This window comes from Schistocerca nitens, chromosome 1 (assembly GCF_023898315.1).
Source record: "Schistocerca nitens isolate TAMUIC-IGC-003100 chromosome 1, iqSchNite1.1, whole genome shotgun sequence".
In the NCBI taxonomy this organism is placed as follows: Eukaryota; Metazoa; Arthropoda; class Insecta; order Orthoptera; family Acrididae; genus Schistocerca; species Schistocerca nitens.
Window position 1 is genome coordinate 150006697 of NC_064614.1, and position 24567 is coordinate 150031263.

Sequence of the window (24567 nt, forward strand, 5' to 3'; positions counted from 1 at the left end):
GTGGTTTGTATGTAGACTGTGTCATTCGGTCCTTGGGATACTAAGCGGACCAATTGTGGGGATTCAACTAATGTTCAAGCCATTTATTATGTGAAGATCTGTGCTTTTTTTTTGGAGGGTGGGGTGGGGGCAAATTTTCAAGATTTGAGTTGATTCATCCTGTTGCATTTGCCAGCACATTTTTATTAATGGTATTAACAAGAGTTTTTCACTTTATTACACTTACTCAGTTTTCAGTTTTACAATAAAAGTTCTTATTTGCATCGGCATAAGAGTAATTAAATATGGAGAACTTTCTCTACTTGTATGTTCAGTTTTCTTCTGTGAGTGTTTTTCTGTTATCCAATGTAATTTGCCATTTTTTGGCTGTTGATTTCCACCCAGCAATGTCTCAGTGACATGTGAAAATGGAAGATTCACAAACAATTTCTGTAAAATAACACAACAGAGTGAAATTTACAATTTGTATACTGCATTTCACAAATGGAGAAACAGGTGAAATTGATAAACATCAAATAAAAAATTTTAGCTCATGCGATTTTCTCATTATTTGCTGAACACTGTAACAATCCAACAGTAAAATTTAGTCCTTCATTTAACAACATTCTGAAAAGGACTGTAGCTACTTATGTTATAGCGGAGATCAGAGTCGACTCAGTATGACTCCTTACCCTATCCCTTAAAACCCACATCCTTTTGTCTTTCCCTCTCCTTCCCTCTTTCCTGATGAAGCAACCGTTGGTTGCGAAAGCTTGAATTTTGTGTGTATGTTTGTGTTTGTTTGTGTGTCTATCAAGCTGCCAGCACAAACGACTTACCGAACGAAAGTGCTGGCAAGTCGATAGACACATAAAACAAAGATGATGTGACTTACCAAACGAAAGTGCTGGCAGGTCGTTAGACACACAAACAAACACATACACACAAAATTCAAGCTTTTGCAATAAACGGTTGCTTCATCAGGAAAGAGGGAAGGACAAAAGGATGTGGATTTTTAGGGATAGGGTAAGGAGTCATTCCAATCCCAGGAGTGGAAAGACTTACCTCAGGGGGAAAATAGGACAGGTATACACTCGCGCACACACACACATATCCATCCGCACATATACAGACACAAGCAGACATTTGTAAAGGCAAAGAGTTTGGGCAGGGATGTCAGTCGAGGCGGAAGTACAGAGGCAAAGACGTTGTTGAATGACAGGTGAGGTATGAGCAGCGGCAACTTGAAATTAGCGGAGGTTGAGGCCTGGTGGGTAACGGGAAGAGAGGATATACTGAAGGGCAAGTTCCCATCTCCGGAGTTCTGATAGGTTGGTGTTAGTGGGAAGTATCCAGATAACCCGGATGGTGTAACACTGTGCCAATATGTGATGGCCGTGCACCAAGGCATGTTTAGCCACAGGGTGATCCTCATTACCAACAAACACTGTCTGCCTGTGTCCATTCATGCGAATGGACAGTTTTTTGCTGATCATTCCCACATAGAAAGCTTCACAGTGCAGGCAGGTCAGTCGGTAAATTACGTGGGTGCTTTCACACGTGGCTCTGCCTTTGATCGTGTACACCTTCCGGGTTACAGGACTGGAGTAGGTGGTGGTGGGAGGGTGCATGGGACAGGTTTTACACTGGGGGTGGTTACAAGGGTAGGAGCCAGAGGGTAGGGAAGGTGGTTTGGGGATTTCATAGGGATGAACCAAGAGGTTACGAAGGTTAGGTGGACGGCGGAAAGACACTCTTGGTGGAGTGGAGTGGATTTTATGAAGGATGGATCTCATTTCAGGGCAGGATTTGAGTAAGTCATATCCCTGCTGGAGAGCCACATCCAGAGTCTGATCCAGTCCCGGAAAGTATCCTGTCACAAGTGGGGCACTTTTGGGGTTCTTCTGTGGGAGGTTCTGGGTGTGAGGGAATGAGGAAGTGGCTCTGGTTATTTGCTTCTGTACCAGGTCGGGAGGGTAGTTGCGGGATGCGAAAGCTGTTTTCAGGTTGTTGGTGTAATGGTTCAGGGATTCCGGACTGGAGCAGATTCGTTTGCCATGAAGACCTAGGCTGTAGGAAAGGGACCGTTTGATATGGAATGGGTGGCAGCTGTCATAATGGAGGTACTGTTGCTTGTTGGTGGGTTTGATGTGGACGGATGTGTGAAGCTGGCCATTGGACAGATGGAGGTCAACATCAAGGAAAGTGGCATGGGATTTGGAGTAGGACCAAGTGAATGTGATGGAACCAAAGGAGTTGAGGTTGGAGAAGAAATTCTGGAGTTCTTCTTCAATGTGAGTCCTGATCATGAAGATGTCATCAATAAATCTGTACCAAACTTTGGGTTGGCAGGCTTGGGTAACCAAGAAGGCTTCCTCTAAGCGACCCATAAATAGGTTGGCGTAGGAGGGGGCCATCCTGGTACCCATGGCTGTTCCCTTTAATTGTTGGTATGTCTGGCCTTCGAAAGTGAAGAAGTTGTGTGTCAGGATGAAGCTGGCTAAGGTAATGACGAAAGAAGTTTTAGGTAGGATGGCAGGTGATTGGTGTGAAAGGAAGTGCTCCATCACAGCAAGGCCCTGGACGTGCAGAATATTTGTGTATAAGGAAGTGGCATCAAAGGTTACGAGGATGGTTTCCGGGGGTAACAGACTGGGTAAGGATTCCAGGTGTTCGAGAAAGTGGTTGGTGTCTTTGATGAAGGATGGGAGACTGCATGTAATGGGTTGAAGGTGTTGATCTGCATAGGCAGAGATATGTTCTGTGGGGGCTTGGTAACCAGCTACAATGGGGCGGCCGGCATGATTGGGTTTGTGAATTTTAGGAAGTAGGTAGAATGTAGGGGTGTGGTGTGTCGGTGGGGTCAGGAGGTTGATGGAGTCAGGTGAAAGGTTTTGTAGGGGGCCTAAGGTTCTGAGGATTCCTTGAAGCTCCACCTGGACATTGGGAATGGGATTACCTTGGCAAACTTTGTATGTAGTTGTCTGAAAGCTGACGCAGTCCCTCAGCCACATACTCCCGACGATCAAGTACCACGGTCGTGGAACCCTTGTCCGCCGGAAGAATGACGATGGATCAATCAGCCTTCAGATCACGGATAGCCTGGGCTTCAGCAGTGGTGATGTTGGGAGTAGGATTAAGGTTTTTCAAGAAGGATTGAGAGGCAAGGCTGGAAGCGAGAAATTCCTGGAAGGTTTGGAGAGGGTGATTTTGAGGAAGAGGAGGTGGGTCCCACTGTGATGGAGGACGGAACTGTTCCTGGCAGGGTTCAATTTGCATAGTGTCTTGGGGAGGTGGATCATTAGGAGTAGGATTAGGATTATTTTTCTTCGTGGCAAAGTGATATTTCCAGCAGAGAGTACGAGTGTAGGACAGTAAATCTTTGACGAGGGCTGTTTGGTTGAATCTGGGAGTAGGGCTGAAGGTGAGGCCTTTGGATAGGACAGAGGTTTCGGATTGGGAGAGAGGTTTGGAGGAAAGGTTAACTACTGAATTAGGGTGTTGTGGTTCCAGATTGTGTTGATTAGAATTTTGAGGTTTTGGGGGGAGTGGAGCTGGAAGTGGGAGATTGAGTAGATGGAGAGACTGGGTCTGTGTGCAATGAGAGGAGGTTGAGGTTTGCTGGAAAGGTTGTGGAGGGTGAGTGAGTTGCCTTTCCAGAGGTGGGAAACCAGGAGATTGGATAGTTTTTTGAGGTGGAGGGTGGCATACTGTTCTAATTTGCGGTTGGCCTGTAGGAGAATGCTCTGAACAGCCGGTGTGGGTGTGGGAGAGGAAAGATTGAGGACTTTTATTAAGGATAGGAGTTGATGGGTGTGTTCATTGGCTGAGTTGATGTGTAGGTGAAGGATTACGTGGGTGAGGGCTTTGGATTGTTCAGTTTGGAACTGGTATAGGGACTGATGGAAAGAAGGGTTACAGCCAGAGATGGGAACTGTAAGTGTGAGGCCTTTGGGGGTAATGCCAAATGTCAGACAAGCCTGAGTAAATAAAATATGGGAGCGTAATCTGGCTAGGGCGAAGGCATGTTTGCGGAGAGAATGTAAATAAAACTTAATGGGGTCATTGTGGGGATGTTGTGAGAGTGACATGGTATTAGAAGGTGGAAAGTGTAACATGAAGCTGAAATGAAAATGAAAATAAAAATAAAAATATATGGGGAGAGATAAAGGTGAACTATAAAGCAAATGGAGGTCTGGTGTGAAAAAAGTCTAAAAAGTGTTGGTTAAAGATGAGCTATGTTGATCCTGTGGTGAATTTGGGTTGGTAACAAACGATGTGCACAAAGGTTAGGTGGTTGTGTTGTCGCCAAAACACTTTAAAGGGTGGATAAATTTGGGAAAATTTCGAAAAAACTGCGTGTAAATGTATTAAAAGGTGTGGTTTTGTGGTGGCAGATTATGAAAATGAGTCTAATAATTGTCTGATGAAGAAATAATGATGTAAAAACCTGTGGGAAGTGGCTAAAAATGATCAGTGATGTGGGAAAAACGGAAATGGAAATAAAGCGAAAGTTGTTAGAACTAGCCGAAATGGTTGTTTAATAGGTGAAATGAACTGTTTGTGAACTGGGAACGGTGGATTTTATAGCAGCGGTAGTGTTGAAAGCGGAAAAGCAAAAAACAAAAAAAAATTTTTTTGGTTATTGTTTGGAAGTGGGTTACGTATTATTGAGTATATTTAGGCAGAATAAAATTCTATGGTAGATTACGGTAAAAAGGAGAAGGTGAATACAAAGTGAAACTACTTGCAAAAACAGAAAGTAAGATGACAAACGTAATTGTTGGGTTCAAATGTAATATATATATATATATATATATATATATATATATATATATATGTTGTGACTTACCAAACGAAAGTGCTGGCAGGTCGATAGACACACAAACAAACACAAACATACACACAAAATTCAAGCTTTCGCAACCAACGGTTGCTTCGTCAGGAAAGAGGGAAGGAGAGGGGAAAATGAAAGGATGTGGGTTTTAAGGGAGAGGGTAAGGAGTCATTCCCGGGAGCGGAAAGACTTACTTTAGGGGGAAAAAAGGACAGGTATACACTCGCGCGCACATACACACACACACATCCATCCGCAGACCGCTTGTGTCTGTGTATGTGCGGATGGATATGTGTGTGTGTGCGAGTGTATACCTGTCCTTTTTTACTTTTTTCGCCCTAAGGTAAGTCTTTCCGCTCCTGCGATTGGAATGACTCCTTACCCTCTCCCTTAAAACGCACATCCTTTCATCTTTCCCTCTCCTTCCCTCTTTCCTGATGAAGCAACAGTTGGTTGTGAAAGCTAGAATTTTGTGTGTATGTTTGTATTTTTTGTGTGTCTATCGACCTGCCAGCGCTTTCGTATGGTAAGTCACATCATCTTTATATATAAATAGAGGGAAACATTCCACGTGGGAAAAATATATCTAAAAACAAAGATGATGTGACTTACCAAACGAAAGTGCTGGCACGTCGATAGACACACAAACAAACACAAACATACTGTCTGCTTGTGTCTGTAATGTGTGGATGGATATGTGTGTGTGTGCGAGTGTATACCTGTCCTTTTTCCCCCCTAAGGTAAGTCTTTCCGCTCCCGGGATTGGAATGACTCCTTACCCTCTCCCTTAAAACCCACATCCTTTCGTCTTTCCCTCTCCTTCCCTCTTTCCTGATGAGGCAACAGTTTGTTGCGAAATATTGAATTTTGTGTGTATGTTTGTGTTTGTTTGTGTGTCTATCGACGTGCCAGCGCTTTCGTTTGGTAAGTCACATCATCTTTGTTTATATATATATATATATATATATATATATATATATATATATATATATATATATATATAACAGAGGGAAACATTCCACGTGGAAAAAATATATCTGCTATATGTCTGCTTGTGTCTGTATGTGTGGATGGATATGTGTGTGTGTGCGAGTGTATACCTGTCCTTTTTTCCCCCTAAGGTAAGTCTTTCCGCTCCCGGGATTGGAATGACTCCTTACCCTCTCCCTTAAAACCCACATCCTTTCGTCTTTCCCTCTCCTTCCCTCTTTCCTGATGAGGCAACAGTTTGTTGCGAAAGCTTGAATTTTGTGTGTATATTTGTGTTTGTTTGTGTGTCTATCGACCTGCCAGCGCTTTTGTTTGGTAAGTCTCATCATCTTTCTTTTATATATATATATATATATATATATATATATATATATATATATATATATATATATATATATAAACACAGATGATGTGACTTACCGAACGAAAGTGCTGGCAGGTCGATAGACACACAAACAAACACAAACATACACACAAAATTCAAGCTTTCGCAACAAACTGTTGCCTCATCAGGAAAGAGGGAAGGAGAGGGAAAGACGAAAGGATGTGGGTTTTAAGGGAGAGTAAAGAGTAAAGAGTCATTCCAATCGCAGGAGCAGAAAGACTTACCTTAGGGGGAAAAAAGTAAAAAAGGACAGGTATACACTCGCACACACACACATATCCATCTGCACATACACAGACACAAGCAGAAATGTGCTGTGCTGAATGGTACAGCATCATGAGAGGAGTGTTCCTTTGTGGACAGATGGTGTGTTTGTGGGAGATGTTAGGTGAATGGAGAGAGAAGACATAAGAGATCTGTTTCTATACAAGGTCAGGAGGGTAATTTCTGTCTGTGAAGGCCTCAGTGAGACCCTTGGTATATTTGGAGGAGGACTGCTTGTCTCTAGAGATGTGACAGTCACAGGTACCTAGGCTGTACGAAAGATTAAATTACTCCTGGGACCCAGAGGTGGCTCAAATCCAAAGTGGAATGCCCCGAGATATTTAGTTTCTACTAGGAAATTGGAATTTTCTGGTACATTCTTATGGGACAAACTGCTGAGGGCATTGGTCCCTAAGCTTACACACTACTTAGTCTAACTTAAATTAACTTACGCTAAGGACAACACACACATCCATGCCCAAGGGAGGACTCGAACGTCTGACGGGGGGAGCCGCCTGGACTGTGACAAGATGCCTTAGACCGCACAACTACCCCATGAGGTATTTCTACTAGAAATAACAGATAAGCAGTTGTTACCATCTCACTTAGACATTGAACTGATATCACTTAGTTCCAATAAGATGGACATATAAAAAGTATGGGCAAAGTTTAAGCAGAAGTGCTTTGCCATCTGAACTACTCAAGCACAACTCATGACCCATCCTCACAGCTTTACTTCCACCATTACCTTGTCTCCTACCTTCCAAGCTTCACAGAATCGCCCCTGCGATGCTTCAGAACTAGCACTCCTGCAAGAAAGGATATTGCAGAGACATGAAGTTTGGAAGGTAGGAGACGAGGAACTGGCAGAAGTAAAGCTGTGAGGATGGGGCATGAGTCATGCTTGGGTAGCTCAGATGGTAGAGCACTTGCCCACAAAAGGCAAAAGTTCCGAGTTCAAGTTTCAGTCCGGGACATAGTTTTAATCTGCCAGGAAGTTTCAGAATCTGTTGCACTCTTGGTTCAAAAGGGAATGCACACATGATGACAATCAATGTGCAAAGCATACAACTACTACCAACATCATACCTTAGCAAAGGATATGGCAGAGAACCTGAGAAAATTCTGGTCCTGTGTAGAATCACTAAGTGGTCTAAGTCTTCCATTCAGTCACTTGTTGACCAGTCTGGTGTGGCAGTTGAAGACACAGCCAAAGTTTTAAGTTTTGCATTCAAGAAATCATAGGTCTGGATGGAATCCCAGTTCAGTTTTACCTTACGTAGCTTGCATTTATCATGAATTTCTTACCTTGCGCAAAGTCCCAAGCTATTGGAAAAAAGTGCTTGTGACTCCTCTATATAAGAAGGCTAAAGGAATGGACCTGCAAAATTATAGACCAGTATCTCTAACAATGACTTGCTGCAGAATTTGTGAACATATTCTGAGTTTGAATATAATAACTTTTCTTGATACCAAGAAGTTTATTTCCAAGGATCAACATGGTTTTTGAAAGCATCACTTGTGCGAAAATCAGTTTACCCCTTTTCTCACATGATATACTGCAAACTATGGATGAAGGGAAACAGGGAGATTCCATAATTCTAGATTTCTGGAAAGCATTTGACATGGTCCCCACTGCAGGCTGTTAATGAAGGTGCAAGCATGTGGAATAGGTTAATGGTTATGTGAGTGGCTCGAAGACTTCTTAAGTTGCAGAACCCAGTATGTTGTCCTCAATGGCAATTGTTCATCAGAGACTAGGGTATTGTCAAGAGTGCCCCAGGAAAGTGTGATAGAACTGCTATTTGTTCTTCATGTACATAAATGATTTGGGGACTGGATGGGTAGCATCTGTGGTTGTATGCTGGGGTGTAAAGTAAGGAGTTGAAGTTGAGTGACTGTAGGAGGTTACAAGATGATGTAGACAAAATTCCCAGTTGGTGTGACGAATGGCAGCAAGATCTAAATGTAGAAAAATCTAAGTTAAAGCAGCTGAGTAGGAAAAACAAACCCATAATGTCCAGGTACAGCATTAGTAGTCTCATGCTTGACACAGTCACATCTTTTAAATATCTGGGCATAAGAATGCAAAGCAATATGAAATTGAATGAGCATGTTAGCACATGGCAGGTAGAATGAATGCTTGACTTTGTTTCATTGGGAGAATTAAGTGTGGTTTACCTGTAAAGGAGGCCACATATAGGATGCTAGTGCAAAATATTCTTTGTACTACTTGAATTTTTGTGATCCATACAAGGTCTGATTAAAGGAAGACATTGAAGCAGTTCAGAGGTAGGTTCAAACAACATGCAAGTGTTACAGAGCTGCTCCAAGAACTAAAATGGGAATCCCCAGAGGGAAGGTGACAATTCTTTTTGAGGAACACTACTGAGAAAATTTAGAGAACCAGGAAATGAAATGATTAACAGTCGTACAGGGTACCCTCTGCCACACGCTCTATGGTGGCTTACAGAGTATCTGTGTAGATGTAGGGTAGATCTAGAGACTTTGTGAAATTGGTGGCAGCTGTTGATGTGCAGATATTGCTGGTAGTTGGTAGGCTTGACATTCACTGACATACTGATTTAACTATCCTTGAGAGATGGAGGACAACATCAAGGAAGGTGGCTTGTTGGGTTGAGGAGCAGATGGGGGAGAAAGTGTTGAGGATCTGGAGAAATGTGGGCAGGATGTCCTCACCTGCAGCCCAGATCGCGAAGATACCCATGAATGAATCTGAACCAGGTAAGATTTTTGGGATTCTAGGTGGTTAGGAACAATTCCTCTAGATGGCCCAAGAATATGCTGGCATAGGATGGGGACATGCGGACGCCCATTACTGAACCACATATTTGTTTGTAGCTGAAGCCTTTCAAAGGAGAAGTAAGGTGAAGACATAGTTCATCATGGAGACCAGAAAGGAGGCTGAAGGTCTGGAGTCACTCAGATGTTGGGAAAGGAAGAGAAGCTGTGGAGAGTCGGTGGAGGACACGGTTGATGTCATTTTATGTTGGCGGGTAGATTATGGGTAATAGGCTGAAAGTTGGTCCTTGGGAGTAGTGTTTATGTCATTGAGGACACAGTAATGGGCTACAATGGTGTGTCCTGGGTGGTTGGGTTTACGGACTTTACAAAGCATGTAGAAGGCAGGAGTGTGGGGAGTGGTAGGAGTGACAAGGACGATGGATTCTGGGGAGAGGTTCTGGGATGGACCAAAGGATTTGAGGAGAGACTGCAGATCAGGTTGAATTTCTGGAATGGGGTCACTGTGGCAGGGTTTGTAGGTGGATCCCTCTGGCAGGCAAACACTGCTCTTAAAAACCACAGTGGTAAAGCCTTTGTCTGCAGGTAGGATTATAAGGTCAGGATCAGATTTGAGTAGTGGATTACAGTTCTTTCTGTGGATGTGAGATTGGTTTCCATGTTGAGAATATCTGGGGAACAATGGTGAAGCAAGGTTTGAGGTTCAGAAATTCTGGAATGTTGAAATGTTAACAGGAGGGATGGTGATTTGGATGCAGTGGGGGTGGATCATGTTTGGATGGAGGTGTGAACTGATTCAGGCAGGGTCAACATTGGCTTTAGGTTGAGTTTGATTGGTAGGGTTTGTGGTGGAAAAGTGTTTCCACTGTAGGGACTGGGAGAAAGAGTAGAGGTGTTTCAAAAGGGAAGCATGATTGATTGAATCTGGTAGTGGGGCAAAAGGTGATGCCTTCGGAAAGGAATGTTACTTCTTCAGGACTAAAGCTTGTATGCATTGCAGTCTGTCTATAACTCAACATCTCCACTATATGATGAGTAGCAGTGAATCAAATTCATTAACATTGTGTACAAAAGTAATTGTTAGAAATTCTTTTTTGAAAGAAGTGAATGATAATACACTTGAGACAACAAAAGGAGTTTTTGAAATATGGCACTACAGACGAATGTTGAAGATTAGATGGGTATATCAGATAACAGTTGAGAAGCTACTGAATTAAATTGCAGAGAAAAGAAATTTGACATAACTTGACAAAGAATGGACCAGTTTACAGAACACATCCTATGATATCAAGCAATAGTCAGTTTGATCATGGAGGGAACTGTGACTTACTTTTAGTAAATACGTTCAAATGGGTTTAGGTTGCAGTAGTTCTGCAGACAGGGTGGAGCTTGAACAAGACAGAGTAGTGTTGAGAGCCACATCAAACCAGTCTTCAGACTGAAGACTACAAGAATGGCATTTAAATAAACAGAAGTATTGCAATGTGAACAGTAACATCACAAGTACTATAAGCGGCTGAAATGCTGGTATAAGAAAAATTCACAGGTGGTCTTCCAATAGTAACACATCAATAAGCAGATATGCCATGATCATCTAAAGGAAAGCAGTATGTAAGCCATCTACTCTGTAGAGGCTGTATGAGTTACAGCCATGAACGAATTTTGTGTGTTCATAAATTTTGACTGACATTAACAGTGACTGGGGCCAGGGATTGTACAGGAACAAATCTTCATAATTCAGTAAAACAATTGTTGGGGGGTGGGTAGTAGGGGTAAGCTCCCAAGCCTCAGTGTCTCTTAAGACAACCCCACACCCCCTTCCCTCTCGATCACCACATTCCAATCAATCACTCCTATATCATACTCTATACGCCAGTCTCACAATTCACCTCTTTTTTTGTGTTCCATGATAGCTAATCTGTTGGAACAGTCTCTTTATTTTTACATCTTTTACCCCCTTCCTAGACCCTCGATCTTCCCCCATCCTTTCTGTCCTCGATTTGCCTCTCTCTGTGTAGATGTGCACCTCCTCCCCTGCATGTGAATACATATTCTAGCTGGCATAATTTTTCTCCTCCTTCATCTCCACCAGAAATTATTGCCACTGTGTATATTTTGTGACTAAGCTAAGGATTTTGGCTACCCTCATGCAAACATTAAGATACCAGATGTTATGGGAAATATGAATGTACCTTAATTAGTCCCAGTGTTTGAGATTATTAAACTTGAAAACATTAGTTTATTAGTGGCATGGTTTGAGCCACTAGTAGTCACTGTCAGGCATCAAGGTGTACTAACTGCTGAGTAGTGCAATTTCCTTTTCATTGAACTGAACATAGTGATGTTTAAGACTCCTAACAGTGTGAGGGGATATATCCTTACTGGCATTTATTATAATTCAGTCATATGAAAAAAAAAAACTGTCAATATGGCTAATGATTGTTCTGAACCAGCAAAACAAGGTGTTAAATGTATCCACGCACACAAAAACATTGCAATTAAATTAATTGCAATCTGCCAAAATACCAAATTCAACAAACTGTGCTCTCAGCCAAAAATTTGACCCCTATATTTTAAAAAAAATGGAAAAGCAGCAGTACCTCCTTCTCAACAAACTAAAGCCAAAAACAAAGCTGATAAAATTTGGTTAAAGAGTGAAATAAAACAGCTGTATAAAAATAAATGCCAACTGAACCAAAAAGAAAACAAACAACGGCTTGAGCTGAAGGATGTAGCTCACTCAGCCCAGATGTCAATCCTCCAAGCTATTGTAGATGATGCTATTAAACAAACATATCATCAGGTATATGACAGACACCATAAAAAACTTACTGCTCTATGAAGTATCACCAAACCGAACACAAAATGTCAAAAAGGACCTCTCCCTTACATGTTTTATGATAGTCTTAAACTTCACCAATGCTCAATTCAGTGAAATGCCTGCCAGGTTAGTCGAGAGTGCTAATGCATTGCTTCCTGGACTGGGGTAGGCGCGCCGGCCCTGGATCGAATCCGCCCGGCAGATTACCAACAAAGGCAGTGTGCTGGCCAGCCTGGATGTGGTTTTTAGGCAGTTTTCCACATCCCACTAGGTGAATACTGGGTTGGTCCCCATGTCCCACCACAATTACATGACTCGCAGACATCTAAACACTTTTGCACTATTGCGTGAATTACATTGTATGCAGACAGCTGGGGTACTCTAATTCTACCCTGGGAGGGTACGGGCTGGCGACAGGGAGGGCATCAGGCCCACCCTTAAATTAACCTTCCCAAATCGGACCCTAACCATGCCGACCCTGTGAAACCATTGGACAAAGGCACAAGCAAAAGAAAGAACACTCAATTCAGTGAAAAGGAAATTTCACTACTCAGTTATCTGCTTGCCTTGTTGCTTCATAATGAGTACTAGGGGTTCAAAAGTCATTGACATTATATGATTGTTATAAGATGAATAATATTAAACAATGTGGGACATAGTCATGGGAAACTAATCAGACAATATGGCCAATGATTATAACATATTACAGAATGGTTTTAATTTATCTGTGTGACAGAAAGCAGTGTACATTTTTGTCATAACTTATTGTCCTTGGAAGCAGGCCACAGAACTCAATGGAATGATAAAAAATAAAGCTTTATTATAAATATATTCAAAAGTACTGGTAGAATGTAAATAATTTAGTAGACCATTCACCAAATAGGAGAAGCATGGAGTCATTGACAAGCACACACAAAAGAGAGAGAGAACACTTCCTAGCTTTTGGAATCAATCCTTTCTTGGAATTGTACTCTAGCTTGAGAATGGATTTATTCCGAAAACTAGGAAGCTTTATTTCTCTTTTGTGTGTGCCTGTCAACAACTCAGCGGTTCCACCATTCAGTGAGTGGTCTCTTTTGCTCCTAAATTGATTACATGAAGTTTAATTATATATGAATGTTACGGTAAGGATAGTTGTTACTCACCATATACTGGAGATGCTGAGTTTCAGGTAGGCACAGCAAAGAGACTGTCAGAACATGAGCTTTCGGCCAACAAGGCCAAAATATCATTTTCTGACAGTCTTTTGTTGTGCCCATCTGTGACTCAGCATCTCCACTATATGGCGAGCAGCAACTATCCTTTTTATAATACTGTTACATTGCATCCTAGATTTTCCATTGTTAATTATATAATACATTGTTAGGAAGATGCATACATACAATATTTGGACTCTGTTATAAAGTGATGGGTCATAATGAAGAAAAAATTAATAACTTACACGGAGATCTATGGTAACACTTTTGGACAACTGGTCATCTTCACCATTTTCAAAAAGATGTTCTAGTCGTAAGAGTATTGTGTTATTGCTCCATGGCTCCAGTGTCAATATCTTTATATTTCTTGGCAATGGCTGCTTCACTCCTGAAAACTGAATAAGGAAATAGTCACACTATCAGAAGAGAGATGAATGTTGCAATATATACAGTACTCTAAAGAAAGAGGTTAGCCTTACTTCTGTCTGATGTTTCCGCGCCCATTTTTTAAAGGAACTGTAACTGGTCTTTGCTAGAAACACCAGTGGCGACATTCCCCTCCTCTGTGCTATATCTTTCTCCAGTGCAGTCTTCCCAGGTTTGTTACCGACTGCTAAGACCACATAATGCTTCCCCCTAGCTATAAGGCCTTTCCCATATTGTTGTTCATTCAAGGCTTCACCCACTCCAAGGCCATCATCATTTAATGTACGACGATGAATCTGTAAAAATATGAGACTTTTGTCAACCTTGATTATCTCCTCACAAAGAATTTATGAAAGAAGCAGTACATCTAATCTAATCTCTCCAATCATTTATTGTGAAAATAAAATGAAAGTGCAACAGTTATTAATGATTCCATTTTGGATAATACCAACGACTCTTACACTCAACAACATGATGGTATCTTTTTCTTCCGGCTTTGAGGTAAGTGCTAGTTTCACTTGGTGCATAATGTGTTTCATAGTAAATTGACAGTTGTGAGCTACACTTATGCTTTTTACAAATTTGTGCAGAAATATCTAGTTCAAAAATCATTTACCCTTAATTGCAGTGTAGATATTGTAATTAGTGAAATATATCCACCTACTTCCATATGTTGCCTAGTTTTTCTAAGGAAGCATTATAAAGTTTTATGATGTAAGTATTGTGTATTTTATCAGTATCAAACATCAGTGTATATTGTCTGCATACCTTAAAAAATCTGCTATTTTCAAGTTTGTTCATTAGCATAATGTCAACTAAACGCAAGGAAAGCAAAAGCAGACATGCTGAACCACATTTTCAAATGTTCCTTTACAAAGGATGATCCAAGAGTGCTGCCCCAGTTTAATTGTCACACTGCTGCAAAAATGCATGATATAAGACATGTCAGTGGCATTGAGATACAACTGAAATAGCTAAAATTTAATGAAGCCTCAGGGTCCATTGGGATCCCTGTCAGGTTCCATACATAGTGTCCAGTGGTTGGTAGAAGAACAGTTTGTACTTATCTGCAAGAAGGGTAACAGATTTGATCCACAAAGCTATCATCAGTATCATCTAATATCACTTTCATACATCTGTTGTACTTGAGGGTTTCTCGGTATTGTGGATGCAGCAAGTTTTCTGGGACAGAGATTCATCCACAGATGTAGAAGAAACTGCAGGCATACCCCCAGGGAAATGTGTCGAGACCCTTCTGTTTATGTTATATATTAATGGCTTGACTGATAATTAAAACCTCAGATATTTATGTGAGACAGAGCTGCATGAAAGTGCTGAAAGTTCTCAGCAGTGATCTAAATTTTGTATTGAGCCCAAAAGGGCTACATGTGGCAGATGACAACAGTTCTGTGGGACACGTATGGCTTCACTACCATCAGAAGAAGCAGAATGAATCTGCAGGATGGTTATCAAAGCACTGGCAGCCACGTTCAGCATATCAAAGAAAGATTTACTAGAACTTGAAAATCAGTGGACGGATAATGGAGTTCTATCATTACCAATCAGTAAGTCTGACATTACATTTCTAATGTCAAATAGAGATGGTAACAGTGATCTCAATGCTTTTCTGTAAGCGGTGTTCGACAGCTTTAATAAGGGTTAGGAACTGCATCATGCAGTACATAGCTATACTTGTCTTTATTTTGCTAATAAATTCTGCTCACAGTCTGACCATCCTCAGGCCATAAAAGACATATTTCACTTTGTGTTTCACAACTGTAGTAATTAATAAAACTCTGACTGGCTCCATTTTCATAAGACTTGTGACTTAACTAATTACGTATTTCTGTCTTTCAATGTACATTATCAATATGTTTGGAACAATCATAGCACCTTGGCATTTGTGAAAGGTGATCACTGGCACGAGGGAAACAAGAGCATCATACTGACAAATAGCACAAACATGGGATGTAGTTCAATGACTGTAGTTGGAGACATGGCCAAAAATGAGTTAACATGGCACAGGAGACTGAAGTTTTACACAAGGGTACCTGATTCAATCAAATCCTCCTACATCTACTGAAGACCCAATGGCACACAGAAAAGTGGGCTCTGAAATACAGCTCAGCTGGCTTAGAGAATAAGAGACACTTTGTGAGGATCAGTGCGAAGTCAACATTCAACTACAGATGCTACCAACCACACAGCACAATGGTAAGCATACTGGACTCACATTTGGGAGGATGACAGTTCAAATCTGTTTCCAGCCATCAAGATTTACATTTTGTGAGATTTCCCTAAATCGCTCTAGGCAAACGTTGGGATAGTTTCTTTAAAAGAGCGCTACTGATTTCCTTCCCCATCTAGAAACATTTTGAGCTTTTGCTTCATCTCTAATGACCTCCATGTTGACGGGACATCAAATCCTAATCGTTATTTCTTGTCCAATCATTATAATGCAGCTGGGTGGAAGTCCAGGACATCCGCACATACACTCTGGCTGTGTGTGTGTGTTTTTTGAGATCTGATTGTTAACTTAACAGACTGATGTATTTCTGTCTGTACAACTTTGTTTTAACTGTTCAAGACATTGCAAGTTTTGTTTTCTGTATTATTTCCCAAGCAATTGCAATTTCTTTTAACTTTCTAAGATACTGGATGCTTGAAATGGCTCCTTGGGTGCAACCAAAAACCAATTTCAGAAAAAAAAGACTGTAGAATGAGTGGTGTTGGGGCTGATTCAGGATGGCAGTGTGGCAAGAAACCACGGCTATGAGAAGATATTACTTTTCAAATGACTCTGACAAGCAGACAGATGACTTCTATTCATTAAACTCATCATGTTCCACAGATTCCATGAAGAAACAGGACCTACAGGGATGTGGATCAGGCTGAGGTAGACTTTAACAAAAGAGAACGAATCATGTAAACTTAATATGTACACTGCATTAACAATAGACTTTCACTATACTGCTGATGACTACTTGTGATTGTGCCAAAAAATGTAGTGTAATAAATTAGAAGGAACACTGCTTGGGTGTTAGGAATGCCGCTTGGGTCTTAGCGTGTAGAGACAACAGTGGCTCTGTGTGCACGGGTGTGTGCACGTGTCCGAGTGTGTGTACAAGTGTGCGTATTTGTATGTGTGTGCATGCGTGTAATATTTACATACATGGATTGTCAAAGAAAGTAAGTAACTACACCTGTAACAACACAGGTATATTTACAATACACTACAAAAGTTAGGACTCAGAGATATCCATTTTGGGTGTAGGCAAGATGGGAAGGGAATCTCACACATCAATTTATGGAACACAGAGAAAGACAACACATGATATGCATGTCAGCTATCCAACTATGACTATGGATCTGCCCAGTTGTCTCGAAAATTCTGTTGCTTCCAAAATGAATTTGTGCAGGTGACCAATGCATGATAGCATGGTTTGTATACAGTGGCAGCTCATACGAATGCAAGCTAGGTGTTCACAAATTTTTAAATTCAGATAAATGTGAGAGTGCAAAATTAAAAGCATCTGCTGTATAACAGTTATGCTTATCAACATATTTATACAACTTCAGCTGCTGTCAGTAACAACAACAACAACAGCAACAATGACAAAAAGAACAACAACAACAACGACAATAATAATATGCATGACATGTCTGAAAAAAGGAAGAATAGTTTTTATGGAATTTTGTTGTTTTGTACATAATTAAGTAAAGTTTATGGCAAGAACAAAATATTGTTTATACGATATTGCAGGGCTTGTGTTATTCTGATTATGATGCAAAGGCACTGCTGCGACTACAGCCATTGCGAAACACATCAAATGAATTCGCAATTGCGAATAAGGGCTACCATCAACTGTAGACTGGAATGACGACCATGAAAATTTGTGGTGGACTGGGACTCAAACCCAGATTTGCTACTTACCCTGAGCAGTCACCTTACCATATGGCTATCTGTGCAGGATTCACGGCCAGACCCAAACTTCCATATGTCATCAATCATGTGTCTATGACATGTACTTATACGTCCATTATGTAATTTCGGTACGGCTCAGACATTGTATTTAAAAGTCGCTTGCCCAGTATTGGCAGATTTTCACAACTGCAAATTCATTTGATGTGCTCCATAATGGCTGTGGTCACCACAGTGCCTGTTTCTTTGGACATGCATGCATGCGACTTTCAAGTACGTCTGACCTGTAAGGGAATATACATAATGGATGTACAAGTTCACGTCGTAGACACATGGTTGACAATATAGGGAAGTTTGAGACTGGCCGTGAGTCATGCACGGATAGTCAAATGGTAAGGCGACCACTCGCAATGAGCAGAAAATATGGGTTTGAGTTCATGATCGTTATTCCATTCTACAGCTGATGGTAGTCTCCATTTGCAATTGCGAATTCATTTGAAACAATGTCTTTCACTACTTTCTGTTTCACATTTTTGTGTAAGTGGTAGTTTTAGTGCTTTTTTATTTTTCTGACAAATGTACGAGATGTCTAATTCATGTATTAGTTTACGAATTAACTTCTGGACTGAAAATCAGGCATTCTTATGTTGCACCGACACAACAACTTATGCCTATTATACACTTCTTTGTTAAATGTTCGCTTGCAGTCAGCTTATTTGATTTTGTCACTTTCTCAGACAAAGGATCTGGTTTGGAATGCCATAGTTTCTTTGCAGCTAACTTTTCCTGGTAATGGCGCTTAATACAGGTTCAGTGGAGTTCATGTTGATACTCCAGAGGAAAGCCAATTTGTGTACAGAAGACAACCAACTCCAAACACAAACTGCTGTTTGCGGAAATGATTAATTTCAAGTAGTACTATCTACAAACAAGGTCACTTGAGTAGAATACAAATGAGGTGCTGAGAGCCATAAGAGCCGAAAGCACACCGTCTTCAACCCCACATATCAAAATGAATATCAAAGAAACCAGTGAGAAAGTTTTTCATGAATGCTCAGATACACATACAATGTGGGCCTACAGTACAGATAAACCTGACCCACCGTAAGATCAACAGATGTCAGAAGCATGAATAAATGCAACAGTCTCACCATCAATGATGATGTGCTTTTTAGTTCTCAATAGCTCATATGGATTACTCTAGGATAAAATCCAAAACTTAATGTACTATATCTCATTCAGAATCCCACAAAATAGCTTTTGCTATCAGTATAACTACAACATATACAGATATCCAATCCAATTTTACAATATAATGAGTGAATTTGCATATCTGTGGAGTGTGCTACTGCCTAGCGGAATTTATCCAAGCAAATGTAGATGAAAGTCTGCTGCAGTGTGCTACACCTGGTGGCATTGACGTAAACTCGTAGTTGACTGGTAAGCGCCAGCAATGCACACTGTGTACCGTGCACATTGTTTATCAAATTCGTATGTATTTGCCATGTAACGCAATTATATCATGCCAGTTGCACATGCATAAAAGCTCCTTAAAACGAGCACAAGGGAAGGTGTGCTCATGACCCTGAGGCCAAATTTCACCATGTTTAGAGGAGCAATATGTAGCACAGCATAGAAGATTTAGTGCCTTGTATTTCAGATTACACATCTACATTATGTTTAACAGCATTCAAAGAAAAATAACCAATAAATCCTCAAGGTGTCAAACGTTAGGGTGCTCACATGCTCTTGTGTTCTTTCACAGAAGCTGCCACTGTTTGTATAGTGCCACCACAGAAAACAACACTTGAGCCATTGTATACCAAACATTTCCAGTCCCCCCCACACATTTCAATGAAAGGTCTGCTAATGAGTGGAAGTCCTAATGGACTATTCATCATTGGGCTGGCACAAACTATTCTCGATGTTGTAGTTTGTCCCAGATATGTTTCTATAGTATCGTGGTAACTGCAGCACAAGAGATGCTTTCATGCAGACTGTCTGGTGTGCTTGAAGGATAGATGATAAAATGCTGCCAGTGAAAGAGCATAAGCTTCTGTTTGAGTTCTGGTAAAGCACACTGTTTCTGTATAATTTTATTGCAATTTTCAAGCACCATGAAATATCAGATTTTCTGCATACGGTAGCAGATGCCCTGGCATGGAACTGGGTCTCTCACATTCTACCAGGAGAAGGGTAACATTTTAGAAATAAAGAAACTTTTTACTATGCCCATCTAATAAAGTGATGATCATGCATACCATTAACTCTAATTCTCCATCTCTGTGACTGGTTCCACCTTGAGATCTGTCTGTGAAAACTGCCAGATGTTGTTTTGTGTTATTGTCATTGATTACAATTTTTGTTGTAACAGGGTAATAATTTGCAGAAATAGGTTCCTTTACTTTCACATCCCAAGTTGGACGATAGTTTCTTATTCGTTTTATCATCTCCCTGCCATTGCTGTCCGTGTAGAATGTCCCGTTGTTTTCAAAATTAGTAGAGAACCTGCTTATAACTTCCTTCCCACTTCCACCACTGAAACAAACAATAACAACTTCTTAATGATAAAACAGTAACATAATCTAAAAACATAAGTTTTAAAAAAGTTGAATATATAGGGTATTACAGGTCATCACACAACATTACTGCAGAATCCAAAAAAACTGTAAAATGCAACACTTGCATTCTGGAAGCAACTGAGGTGACACAAGTCATTGAATAGCTTCTAATATTGTGTTGGACCTCCAATCCTTGAAGCACTTCTCATAAGTACTTTTTTTGGTACAGCCTTGTGTCCTTCCAGTGATGAAGTTTTTATTTGCTCAATAATTGAAAATCTTCATCATTTCACAAGACTCTTCAGTTGTGGGAACAGGAAAAAGTCTCAGAGGGCCAAATCTGGTGAATATGGTGGATGAGGCATGATTGTCATGTTGTTTTGGCCAAAAAATCTCTCAAAAACAACGATGAATGAGCAGTTGCAGTGTCATGATGCAAAAGCCATGAATTGTTTTTGCACAATTCCAGACATTTTTTGTGTATTGCTTCTTGCAAACAGTGCATAACATCAAGGTGATACTCCTTATTGACCGTATGACCTTGAGGCAAAAATTCATGATGCACTATGCCACAGAAATTGAAATAAAAAATGAGCAAAACTTTGACATTTGATCAAACTCGGCATATTTTTTTCAGTCTTGGCACTCTGGGACACTTCCATTGGGACGATTGGGCTTTGGTTTCGATGTCATAACTGTAAACCTACGTTTTGTCACCAGTTATTACCCCTTTGAACAAATCATGATCATCACTGACGTCATTCAAGAGCTTCTGAGCTATGCTTATAGGACGGTTCTTCTGATCAAAATTGAGAAGTTTTGGAACAAACTTCGCTGACACATGTCTCATGCCCAAAACATCTGAAAAAATTGCAGGACATGAGCCAACCAATATGCCAACATCGTCAGTAACTTCTCTTACAGTAGTTCGATGAGTTAACAAAATAATTTTCTTCTCAGCTTAGAAGTTATCAGCTCTTGTTGATGTGCTGTGGTGTCCTGAGTGAGGTTCGTCATTGGCATCTTCTCAGCCATCTTGGAAGAGCTTGTACTGCTTGTAAACATTTTTTTACTTAGAGCAGACTCACCGCATGCCACTGTCAACTTTCAAGTGTTTTACAGCACTTGATTACATGTTTCACACAAAATTTGATGAAAATTCTTGCTCCATTTTTTATAATAATCAAAAATCACCAGGCACACTAAAACATGTTTATCCTTTCTACCTGTCAAGAACAACAAAGTATGTTGTACACTTGAAATTGTGAACATACGTTCGGGACATTTGTACCAACATACCAAAAAGAAAAGATTGATAATCTAATATACGTTGCCTGCGCAATTTTAAAAGTCACCTTACATTTGAACAGCTCTTGTATGCTGCGTCTATAGCCGTCCATAATTGTGAAAGTGTTGCTGGTGCAGGATTTTCTATTTGAACTGACATCTCATTTATGTCCCATAAATGTTTGATGGGATTCATATCGGGTGATCTGGGTGGCCAAATCATTTGCTTAAATTGTCCAGAATGGTCTTCAAACCAATCAGGAACAGTTGTGGCCAGTGACATGGTGCACTGTCATCCATAAAAATCCAGTTGTTGTTTGTTGCAAATGGTCTAAAAGTAGACAAATGTAACCATTTCGGGTCAGTTATCACTTTAGTTGAGTGTGAAGACCCAGTCCATTCCAAGAAAACAAAGCCCAAACCATAATGGAGCCACCAACAGCTTGCACAGTGCCCTGCTGACAACTTAGGTCCATGGCTTCATGGATTCTACACCACACTTGGACCCTGTCATCAGCTCTTACCAACTGAACTTGGGAATTGTCTGACCAGGCCACAGTTTTCCAGTTATCTAGGGTCATTAACCAATGAGAGGCGCTGCAAGCGATGTCATGGTATTAGCAAAATGTACACATTCACTGTACATCCCATATTGATTTCTGTGATTATTTCATGTAGTGTTGCTTGTCTTGTGGCACTGACAACTCTATGCAGACACTGCTGCTCTCAGGCATTAAGTGAAGGTCGTTGGCCAATACATCTGTGGTGAGAGGTAATGGCTGAAATTTGGTATTCTCTGCACACTCTTGACACTGCAGCTATTGGAATATTGAATTTCCTAATGATTTCTGAAATGGTATGTCCCATGCCTCTAACTCTAACTACCATTCCACATTCGATGTCTGTTAATTCCCCCCATGCGGCCATAATCATATTGGGAACCTTTTCACGTGAATCACCTGAGTACAAATGACAACTCTGCCAATGCATTGCCCTTTTATACCTTGCGTATGTGATATTACCACTGTTTGTAGTGCATATCGCTATCCAATGACTTTTGTCGTCTTAGTGTAAAGCTTTCAATTTTTGCAAGTTGATTAAAAGCTAACAAAAAGTTGTAAGATACATACCATAGTCTACAGTACATTACAAATGAAAGGTCAGGTCACTACCATTAACTGACAATTGTATGCATTGCGCAAATGCTGTAGACTCGACATCAAAAACCTAGAGTAAGGCTGGGAAACAATCAGTAGACGCAGCAGCGAATTGAAACAAATAACAGCATAGAAAAATATGAACAATAGCTTAGTTTATGCCACACAAAAATTAAGTGTTGTCCATTTTCTAAATTATGCTTGCCACATTGACAGTTGTATACTTGAGGGTGGTTGTTGTTGCTGTTGTTGTTATTGTTGTTGGTTTGAAGTAGCACCTTTCTTTCTAATTTACTTCATTAAATTTAGCTGACATATGCGTGAATAGTGATAGTTTATTGTGAATCCAGTATGCTGATTGTGTTTTTGAGAGTTACTTGTCTTTTGGTAATTGTAGTCCTCGACTCTTCCCACATGATCCCTGAAGGTTCTCCTTCTTGATGGGATCTATGGAACATGATGGATGGATGAATGAATGAATGAATGAATGTGAAATTGCACAAATGAATACATATTAATGCCATGTGTCACCTATTGCATACACTTTTTCTTTTCATTTGAGACTGTTTTTCTGACAAACAGAGCATCTCAGAAATATTGTGACAAACTTCCAGGAATTTTAGAGGGTATCTTGAAGAACACATCTAGGATAGGAAACCATGTCTAGCAATGTCATCCAATGACGCTACAGAGCGTCAAAATTAATGGCGCCGTTGCCTGCCACTATGCCACCACTTTGCAACCAAACGTGACTTTGTACACTGATGGACCATAGGTAGAACATCTCATAATGTCGCTTGTTATTCACAGAACGTCTCACAATGTTGCTTGTTATTCAGTAACCATGGCTGATTGCCAATTGCCAGTGGAGAAGGTGGAGCTAGCTGCTGCATTAATAAGCCATGTCCGCTATGAATGTGATGCTCTCTTGGCTCGATGGATGAGGGTTTCGGACACAGATTTCCATTTGCAGTCTACTTTTCTCCTGTATACTGGAAAAGCATCAGAGGTCTTACAGGGTTACAGAAGAAAAATTAACTGTGGATGGATGCCCATGTCTGAAACCATCATCTAGACAGGCAACAGAGCATCACATTCACAGGATACAAGACTTTTCTACGCAACAGCTAGCTCCATCTTCTCCACTGGTCGTCCTGGTAATCAGTCACAATTACTGAATAACAAGCAACATTATGAGATGTTCTGTGTAAGGTCCGTCAGCATAGAAAGTTACATTTGCTGCCACAGGTGTCGGCTGATTGCAGGTTCCGGCACTTATAACTTCAATGCTCTGCAGCATCGTCGGATGACTTTTCCGGACAATGGTTCCTATCCTCGAAGTGTTCCCTCTACAACGCCGCAGAATTCATTGCAACATTTCTGGGAGGCCCTGTATATTTACTTGAGTGCTGATTAACACTCTCTCTCTCTTGTGTTATGCTCCCTAGATTAAGTTTATTATGTGACTTAGCCTTAATTCTATTTGTAATAACTTCAAGTTCAACAAATATATTTCAAGGAAGACGCAATACGTGAAAGTCACAGATCAAGTAAACAGAGTAAGATATGTGTACACTTTAACAGTAAAATCATAACTGAGTCCAAATCTAGCGGCCACTGGCTGGCTGGCCGCTTAGGTGGCGCTGCTGCTGCATGGCTAGCAGACAGCGCCGCATGTAGAGGATGCACATAACTGTGCGGCGGCACTTTGAAAGATCGGCGAGTCACAACACTGTTTATAATCACTTGATCTGCATCCTTGCCACATGTTATCTCACTGTTCTCCTCAGGCAATGTCACACAAATTCTTCTCCGTTTTCCTTATGCGCATAATACACAAATCTGCATGCTTACAGCATGTTATGTCACTATCCTCCCTAGCTAATGTCATGCAAATTATTCTCTGCTTTCCTTACAAGCATAAAGCACCAAAAAAATTGAGATCTACTGTGCCTTTCAATGTACGAGCGTAAGTGAAC

At 40.7% G+C, this 24567-nt stretch overlaps 1 pseudogene; it reads right to left on the bottom strand.

Moving 5' to 3' along the window:
* Window positions 1–209: 209 nt before the first annotated feature.
* The window catches only part of LOC126243660 (lysosomal alpha-mannosidase-like), a 275619-nt pseudogene continuing 251261 nt past the window's right edge, over window positions 210–24567 (bottom strand).